Below are 9,539 nucleotides of genomic sequence, written 5' to 3' on the forward strand. Positions count from 1 at the left end.
TTCCAAAAACAGTCCACCAAAAAAATGAACCAGCTGCCAGAGTCCTCCAACATAGTTCAGCTTTATAACTCTTCTTCAGAATTTTGACTGAAATCTTTCAACAGCCTTGGCTAAATCACCAGATGGGTTCGAAAGAATATCATTACAAAGTCCTTATGTGTGGTGGCAAATAGATGTCAACAAAAGCTTTGTGCTTTACCCAGACCAATCCATGCTGAGGACTCCAAAGTCTGATTCTCAGTACTGAAATATTTTCATCTAAAAAATATTTCCTCACTTAAGCTGGGCTCTATAGCTTTCTGTATGCTTCTCTCTCTCTCTCTCTCTCTCTCTCTCTCTCTCTCTCTCTCTCTCTCTCTCTCTCACCTCCCTCCCCCCCTCCTTTTTAAGGAATAGAAATAAGATGTTTAAACTTAGAGCTCATGAGAATAAAATATTTCAAATTAGTACCAATTCCAAAAACACCCTATATATCACAGGCTAAATCAAGAGTTGGAGAATAACAGCACTTTAGGGGAAATTAAAAACACTGGGTATTTAAAGCTATGCATTTGTGTGTGTGTGACTGTGTGTGTGTGTGTGTGTGTGTGTGTGTGTGTGTAAACACATATAAAATTTATTTTTCTTTTGTGTACTATCTCTTTGTCTTATATTTGTTACATGGAACAGATGGTGGGTATTTTCTCTGAGAAGACAGACATCAATGTGACCAGTTACAAGCACCGTAGGAAGGTTCTGCCTTCTGAATTGCAGTGGTTCCCCACCTGAAACTGAGTTTTGCAGAAAGCAGGGCACCAGCATTTCCAGGAGGAAACCCTTTAAGTTATATCTGTGTAGGATTCACCACCTGGATTGTAGAATGGTCCATCTGTTCACATTAACAGTCTCCGTGAGAGGCAGGAATGGCTACAGCTAAATTGAATGTTCCACACAGCCTCCCTGATCATTGACAGGGGAAGTACCAAATGGCTCTCCCATGCTGTGGCCCATCCATGTGAGAACACTGATGCTGTGGTGAAGAACAAACATGGCAGATGTCCTCAACAGGGAAGAAAAAGCAGCATATTTACAAACTATGCTTCTGGTCATACTTGACTTGTGAAGGGTTGGGGTAAACAAGTACACAGAGTGTTGACTGAGGTGGGAAGCAGCAAGCAGAGAAGCATGATATTCTGCAAGAATATAACTATATTCATTATACTTTAATGTGTATTTACTAACTCAGTTATAACATTTGTGATGTGTCCATTACTGCCTCGGTTCAGAAAGAAATTCGAAATCCCACCTAGGTCAGGAGATAAGGTTTTTTCCTTTCCTGTCTTCACTTCTCAAGAAAATTTTTCATGTGCCACCCTCTTCAAGGAAGTTGACAGGGCTAATAGATGGTAGAGTTGTTCACAGGAAATGGGGGTTGGAGGGGATCCCACTTTGGAGGATCACTCAGGAACTCTGATTTCCTTCCACGTTCTCCCCTTATCTCCTTGACAAAAGATCCTTCTTACCTCTTCCTCACCAAGGACACAGATCTCTCAGCTCCATTCTTAGAACCCATCTGTACTTCCTCCCCCTTTTCTCAAACTCAGTATTATCTAGCTTTTGAGAGAGAAAAACTTACTTTGTAACCTTACATTCATTTCAAAACTTTCTTTTCAGCCCTTAGGGCAAATGTTTCTTGACTATGTGTTTCTCCCCTTGAATGATGGCACACAGGCTACCACTGGCAGATGAAGGGGTCTAAACAGGTCACCCCAAGATGTGTTGCTTTGGCATATGAATTATTTTGAGCTGAAGGCAAGCAAGACCCAGCCGACTCAACAGAAACCTTTACCTCTTACTTAAAGAATTTGAATTTGGGATCTTGCCCATAATAAGAGTTATCACCAGAAATAACTTTTTATGACCTATCTGTAAGGCAGGGCAAACTTCTAATTACTGAACATCTGTTCTAATCAATCTGGAATGACTCTCTTCCCTTCTGAATCTCCAGGGCTCTTACGTCATTCCTTGATTCAGGATTCCATATATATACCTCATTTTATCTTTCTGCCTATGAACCACACATGTAAGTGGGGTTCCTCTGTATATGTATGTTAATGTGGTTATTTTCTCTTGTTAATCTTTCTCATGTAGACTTAATTATTAGACAGACCAAAAGAACTTACATGGGTAGAATAAAACGTCTTCCTCCCCACACAAAGCAGAAAGGAAAGGAAATACACAGAACATACATATATTTGTACTTCAAGGAATAACACCAAATTTTTAAATACATTAGCATATGTTTTCCTCAGAATAACACTCCTAGGTAGATATTACTAGCCATTCTGTACAGATAAGAAAACTGAGGTTCAAAGAGGTGCTAACTGACTTACCCAAGTTTGTTGAGCTGAAAAAATGTGGCCTATCTCACATTCAAAGCTATGATAAGAGTTTCAAGGTGGCAAAATATGCCACCTCAAAATACATGTCTTTGACATTTGGATTATTTTAAGGTGATTATTTTAAGAAATAGCAGATACAGGAGAAGCTCTGAAAACAGAAGTTATTCTTTATTTATAAGGGAAATTTACCTTTACAAAAGAAATCTCCATTTGTGTTTTCCTTTTTGTACCCTGAAGAGAAGCATGACTCAAAGTCACAAGAAACTTATCAACAGAGAAGTCAGAGAATTAAATCTTTATAACAAACCTTACTCTTGTTTACTGTGCTTTTCCTGGTAACCTCCCATAACTGACCTCTCCCAAGTTCAACGTATTTCACCTTTAGCTGAAGATAGTATTTAAAGCAGTGGCTTAGATCATTTCGGGGATTTTACTCATTTTTCCTGGATATCCCCCATATATACATGAAGCATACATGTTAATACATTTCTGTTTGTTTTTCTCTTGTTAATTTGTCTTTTTTGACAAATTAAGAACTAGGTCTCAAACAAGAACTGGGCAGGGTGGAGGGTACATTATTTTTCCTCCCCTAGAAGTGATATTGAAATTATGAAATATTTCCATTTTCTCTTGGCCTGTTAGAGTTCTATAAGCTTATTACCTTTTTAAAGTAAGACATTACCATTGCTTGTAAGCTTCCTGAACACAGAGATCAAATCTCTTCTGCTCACCATAATAACAGCCAGCACTTAGCCCACGGCCTGGCACATAAATATTCAATTAAATATTTGTTTATGGATATGGGTAAAGAGTGCAGATAGAACTACAATTCATGTGTTTCCTAATTTTTCTCGTCTAGTGTTGATGAAAGCTAATATTACTCTTTAGACTTAGGACGTAGAGTTGCCCAGGTGAATATATTAACTCACACATACATAGGTGTTTCAGTGTTTCCTGAGTAATGTTGTATATTAGCTACCCGTGGTCTTACTTCTATAAGTAATGCACTGATAAGCCATGGGAGTATGTAAGGAATGAGTTTCTCATTATTTAGCTGTTTGTATGCAAGCAGAACCTATTCACTTTGCACAGTATACAGTGAAAAGTGTCCATGGCTCTCTTTTACTCTTCTGTCTATATATATTGTCAAAAGGTATATTTCTTACCTTTGTGTATTTATATACCTTTATAACAATACTTTTATGAAGACTTTCAGTGATGCAGGGTCAGTGAAAAGCTCTATATAAATGTTGGCTCCTGTTACTGGAGAAGAAGGCAGTTCTTGCCAGAACAAATTTCTCAATGAGCCTGAGAAAGGATGGTTTAGGAAAAAAATACCAACCAGAGTCTAACCAGAAAAGAAAACAAAACAAAAAAAATCTATGCCTCAGTTCAAAAGCATCTTAGAATACTCTCTTTTATTGAGGAGGAAATGCAGCGGGCTTAAAATTCAGTTATCTTTCAAGCACCTTCTCATTAATTTTATTGTGATCTTTATTTGATCTGTCAGGAATGTAGTACTTTCACCTGAGTGTTATTCATTGACTTTCAGAGTATATTGTCATTTCAGTGGCGTTCCAGAGGCAGAAATGGAATATATTACTAAGAGAAAATGGTGATGTGTACGGACAACATTCTACATAAATGTCATTTTATATATATTACAAAGTATGAATTTTACAGACAGAATTCTATATCAGGTTCACATACATATTTCTGACAAATGTGTATTTTGAGTCAAGTAGAAAGTTTATGTACACAAAACTGCGGAACTTAAGGATTGACCATGTATATATCTGCATATCTAATTCCATAATGTCTCAAATATACCCATTGATACATTGCCATGTGTTACTAAGGGCAGGGTAAAAATCATTGAGGGGAAACAAAGATTGTTTACTGTGCTTTTCCTGGTAACCTTTGTCCATATATGTAGAAACAGATTGTATCTCTATCAGAAGTTTCTTTTCTGTATAACTTTGAAAACAACGGGCCTAATTTCATTCACTCTTCAAATGCTTGTGAAGTGTTCCAATGTTTAGGATGAGGATTCATATTAAGGAAAGACCCCAATAAATAGCTGTCTTTTCTCAGATGAGGAGAACAAACATACAGAATCAAAACAGTGATACTACCATACACTCACACCTTAGTCCTAAACTGACTCTAAACCAGTAAAAACTGCAGCCTGTCCCTTGGTAGACCACAGAGCTAAAATTTAATAATGTGCATAGTGGGTACTGGGGTGTGTCACTCAGATTCCTCTCTTCAGAATCAAGATTTTCATTACCTGGCAGGAATTTCCAATGTAACCACTCACATACATGTCCCCCCTCCAGGAAGTGTTTGCCTCAACCAAAGCCCCATTCCCTCCCAGCGGATAGGCGTAGCCAAGATTAGCAGAGGCAGGACACAAGGCTTTCCCTCTTGCCTCAATTCTGGATCTTCTAAAAGGTCATTCCACCTCTAGAGAACCCCCAGGGAACTGGCTGCGCCCCTTTTCCTGATGCATTTCAGGTCAGTTCCTCCCTCTGCCTCCTGTACTCTCTCACAGGTGTTTCTGAGAGTACTCCCCACTAAACCTCAGGCATATATACTTCCATCTCAGAATCTATATCTCAGGAGCCCAACTTATGGCAGTATGATTTTTAAAAACTAGCAGTTACTGGGGTTATCTTCTGTGTATATATTAATATAATCCACAGCTGATCCAGAACTCCCACCACCACCAATTCTCCCCACCCTCCTCTCAACCTTTACCTTAAAGAGAAGTGTTCTAAATTTTTATGTATCTTCATCCCATCTTGTTGGTTCAGCCCAACAAGGGATAGACAAAGGGTTATATTTATCTTTATAAATACTCCTTTCTACTTTCCAGGTCTGGTCTGGGCCATATGTAAAGAGGCCAATACTCTGCAAAAATGGAAATCAACTTTTTCTCTTTCTTTGTGGTGATAAGAGTTTATAGTAAACATAGCAACCCATTTGGAAAGATGCTGAGCCTTTGCTATTTTCTGCTTCAGTAATCTTTATTAAACAGCAATCCTATGTTACATGAATAAAATTTGTTTTATTTGGGCTACACTAAAATTCTTTATCTAAAATTAATTGTGTCTCTGGTCTCATCTTTATTTCCCTATAGCTGTTTATGAAAATAAGCTGGCTCGAGAGATTATGGACTGCAAAGGAACATTGAACATAATACTAATATTTATAGAGTTTTTCTGTGATGCAAAATAAATACTCAAGGGCCCATTTCTCCAAAGGGTTCTTCTTAGATGACAGAATCCTAGCAATACAAGCTTATGAAATGATGCCTCAAATTCCTCACCAAATTCTGCAGTATTCTGCTAATAGAAATTCTAAGGGGAAAACATTAGGCATTCTTACTGCCATATATCAGCAGGCTTTCAGGGCATTTCTGCTGAAACAGCAAGGATATATGTAACCATCTCATTTCTGTCTATAAACTGCTATCAGCTTGGCTAAATATTGATTAATTAAAATGCCCAGTATTAGAAACAAAACATTGAAAAAGAAACAAAACATTTTTTGTTGTTGTTACAGTTTTTCTAATATTTTCATTGGATTTAAAATTCATAAGGGATATACCGATATACAACTAGTTTGATCAGCTACTAATATATTTTGGTATCCCTTTATTTTTTATTCTCAAGAGCCAGTTCACTTTTTATTTATGTTCAATACTTAGCTTTGGTGAAATTTTGCCATGTTCTTTATCTGTTACTGAAGCATTAGTGTTTCCATCCTACTTGGTATAAGTTGCTCTTTCAGTTTTCCTCCTCTGGGTGTGTTTTGTAGGACTCTTCTGTTTTTTTTCCCACTTCACTGCTTATGTCCTACATTATCTCCCCATCATTCCCTCCCCTCAGCAGCAAATAGGATTCTGGCAGAAAGCAGACCTGGGATACCCCTAAAGTGTGAACCTTAATCCTCAGTCCTGTTCACACTGGTCTCCCATCACCCTAATACTTCGAATCTTATGATCTTCTGTAGCACAACTAAAAATACTGCCACACAATGCCACACACCCAGAGTGGGCTAAAGCAGGGTTTAAAAGCTGACCAGTCTCACTGAATTCTCTGTATATGTGTCTCTAATAATGCTAAGGGAGGCAAAATGGCAAACTTACATAGAATCATTGAATTAAATTGGCACGTTTTGCACGCTACATGAGATCTGTTCCAAAGCTTTGCAAGAAGAACAGCAGGGAACCAAAGAAGAAAATCCAAATGCAATGGCAGTGGTTTTACAAGAAATCCATTTTTAGGCAAAGATTCCAGAAGCAAAATACAATCCAGTTTTCCTGAGAAGAAAGGAACACTGGCAAAGGAGAATACAACGTCTCTAAAGAGAAATATGCCATCTTCAGAGATATACTGTGCCCCCCCAAAAAAAAAGAAAGAACAGAAAGCATCTCTTGGAGTATTCTCTGTCCCTAAGAACCAAGACCTTACTTGTCACTAAGTGCACTCTACATCCAAGAGAAGGGAAATTAGACACAACATTTTAATATGAAGGGCAATCATGTACACGAGAAGGAAAGGCATCAATGGTGGACATCTTTGGAGAATACCTACCAAAACATCTTTCCTTTGTATGTAGTTAGATGAGGTAAAGTTTTACTTGGCAGTTTTATTGAATTGACTTTCCTCCTTTTATCTCCTCCTGTGGGATTAAGGGCTATATTTCGGGGTGGGAAATAATAGATCAAGGGCAATTTTGCTGTTTAATTGACATTGTTCCAGTAATGTCAATTCTGGGCCTAATCAATAATGGGATTAAACAAAGTGAGCATAATCCTTCTTACTGAGTCTCATAGAATCTACTGAACTCTGTTCTCTAAAGAGCCCAAGTAAGTGATCGTTCCAGTTCTAACATTCTGTAAGATACGAAGATTTTTCTGTAGAAATATCTGCCTGTACAAATGCAGCCAACATCAGATAATGAAATAAATTTTCCTGATAGAAAAACTTCATTATTAGAGGTGTTTTTTTATTTCTTGGCAAATAATTAACACATCATTTAACGAACTTGTCTTCTAGGAAATCATGTTTTAAATGAAGAAGCAGGGAATTCCTATTATCGTTCTATCACAATTGCTATCAGTACACCTCTGCCTGCATTTATGCCTCCTTTCACAGTACCTGAAACATAGGTATGACTCAGTAAATGTTCATTGACTCTTGAATGGTTGAAAGAATGCATGTGTGCATGACATCACTGGCATTGTGTGAAATACCAAATAGACATGGTCCCTAAATCCCAGTAAAGACAAATATAGTCTACTGATTTCTACTTGCATGATTGCAAATATAGAATAATAATTTATGTGACATTCCCATAGCATAGTGCAACTAGATTTATAATTTATGATCATTATTGCAAGGAGCTATATGTCATATTCATAACCCAGACCCCAAGAGCCATTTCCCCATTGTGCTTCAGAGGTGCAACAAAACTCTGGGTACTTTGAGTTGGGTAACAAAGTTACAAACTCCGTACATAAGGGAAAATCAGGTCTCTCATAAAAATCCTTCAAAGATCTTTCTAAGGTAGGATTTCCATTTTGATCCTGTTTCTGGGCAAAAAAAAATCTGCCAAGTTTTCCTGAAATCACTAGCCAGCGCTAGCGCCATCTACCTCTGCATCTGTAAGGAAACAGACACAAAGACAATGCTGCTTGAGTTGTTCCAGTGCCCCAGCATCTGTGCTTCCTAGATCATTGTGAATGTTCCAGGTAATAGGCATCTGCCTCATGCCCGTGTGGCCTGGAGGGATATGGGCTCCAACATTTTTTGAAGTAGTGTTGCTAAAATCCTGACACTCCTTCTCCTAATCACTGACTAAGAAACAGCAATAGATTCAAATATGATACTACAATTTCACCAGTCCCTCTATTAGCCTGGGAATATATGTACTGCTCCATACGTATTATCAATATCGGAGTGGTTTGGCATTGCTCCAAGCTGTGTCCTACACACATACCAATTTTGTTACAGAAAAAGCTTTGGGTACAAAGAATTAGGCCAATTCCTTCGGTGATAAATCTTTTCTACCTTCTTTATAGAAGAAAACCCCTGCAACAAGTAACATTTTTTAAAAAATCAGTGTACTTTTTCATCTTTGTTTTTCCTTATATATGACTTTTTTTTTCCCTTTGTCACACTGAAGTATGCATTTACTTCAAGACCAACAGTTAGGGAAGTGCCACAGGGAATGAGAGCAGTTACAACATGACTACAAACAGTTAAGATTTGGCTTCTGCTATCTCAATTGAACTTTAAAGTCTATAGTAAAACAATAGTGAAAGCTAGGATTTGTCTAAAAATGAGTTTGTGTTAGTTTTCTTACCATCTTTCTCCCATTTAAAATATCAAGAGGTAATCTTTGCAATTTGATCATAAAATTTTACAAAACGGAATTATTTTCTTAAAGAGGAAGAAAAAAGCAGAAAAAAAGTGGAAGCTATTTCCAGTTCTGACAAATTAAGAAGAGGGAATGAGAATCATGCCCAAACCTGGCCTGTGCAGGCCAAAGTTATAAAGAGAAAAGTAAAATATATGAGATGGGAGGAAAGGAATCCTCGGAGTAAACCAGCCTCTGCTTCACTTCTCATTTGGACTCAAGGAAGAGACCTCTGGGAATAGGATTCCTATATTTTCATAAGCTAATTCCAAAAGAGTACACAAACTGGGAATAATAGCGTGCTCAGACGGAGAGGGAAATTAGTGCTCAAGAGCTGCCATTAGCTCCAAAGTGACAGAAATCACCAGCAGTTCATGTGTGCTGCCTAAGTCAGAGAGGTGGCAGACAGCTTCTAGGATGGGCCGAATGACCCCACTTCCTGCTACTCACAGCCCAGGAGAATTCTTCTTTTTGAGTAACTGGCTTCTAACTAACAGAATGGAGTAACCTGAAGGAGATGTCAATTCTGTGATTAGGTTTCTAAACTGTAACTTCTGTCTTGCTAGCAGACTATTGCTTTCTCAGTTTGTACACTTTAATGAAGAGGCCCACCAATCAGGAAGTTCAAGGTAACTGCGATAGTCTGCCCAGGCTGCAATAACAGAATACCACAGATTGAGTGCCCTAAGTAACGCAAAATTATCTTCTCACAGTTCTGGAGACTAGAAG

The 9,539-nt window shown here is 37.9% G+C and overlaps 1 pseudogene; it reads right to left on the reverse strand.

Annotated features, from left to right (window-relative positions):
- Positions 1 to 5,978: 5,978 nt before the first annotated feature.
- LOC109444545 (WD repeat-containing protein 53) lies at positions 5,979 to 8,162 on the reverse strand (annotated as a pseudogene).
- Between the last annotated feature and the right edge of the window lie 1,377 nt (positions 8,163 to 9,539).

Source organism: Rhinolophus sinicus, linkage group LG10, assembly GCF_036562045.2.
Source record: "Rhinolophus sinicus isolate RSC01 linkage group LG10, ASM3656204v1, whole genome shotgun sequence".
Taxonomy (NCBI): domain Eukaryota; kingdom Metazoa; phylum Chordata; class Mammalia; order Chiroptera; family Rhinolophidae; genus Rhinolophus; species Rhinolophus sinicus.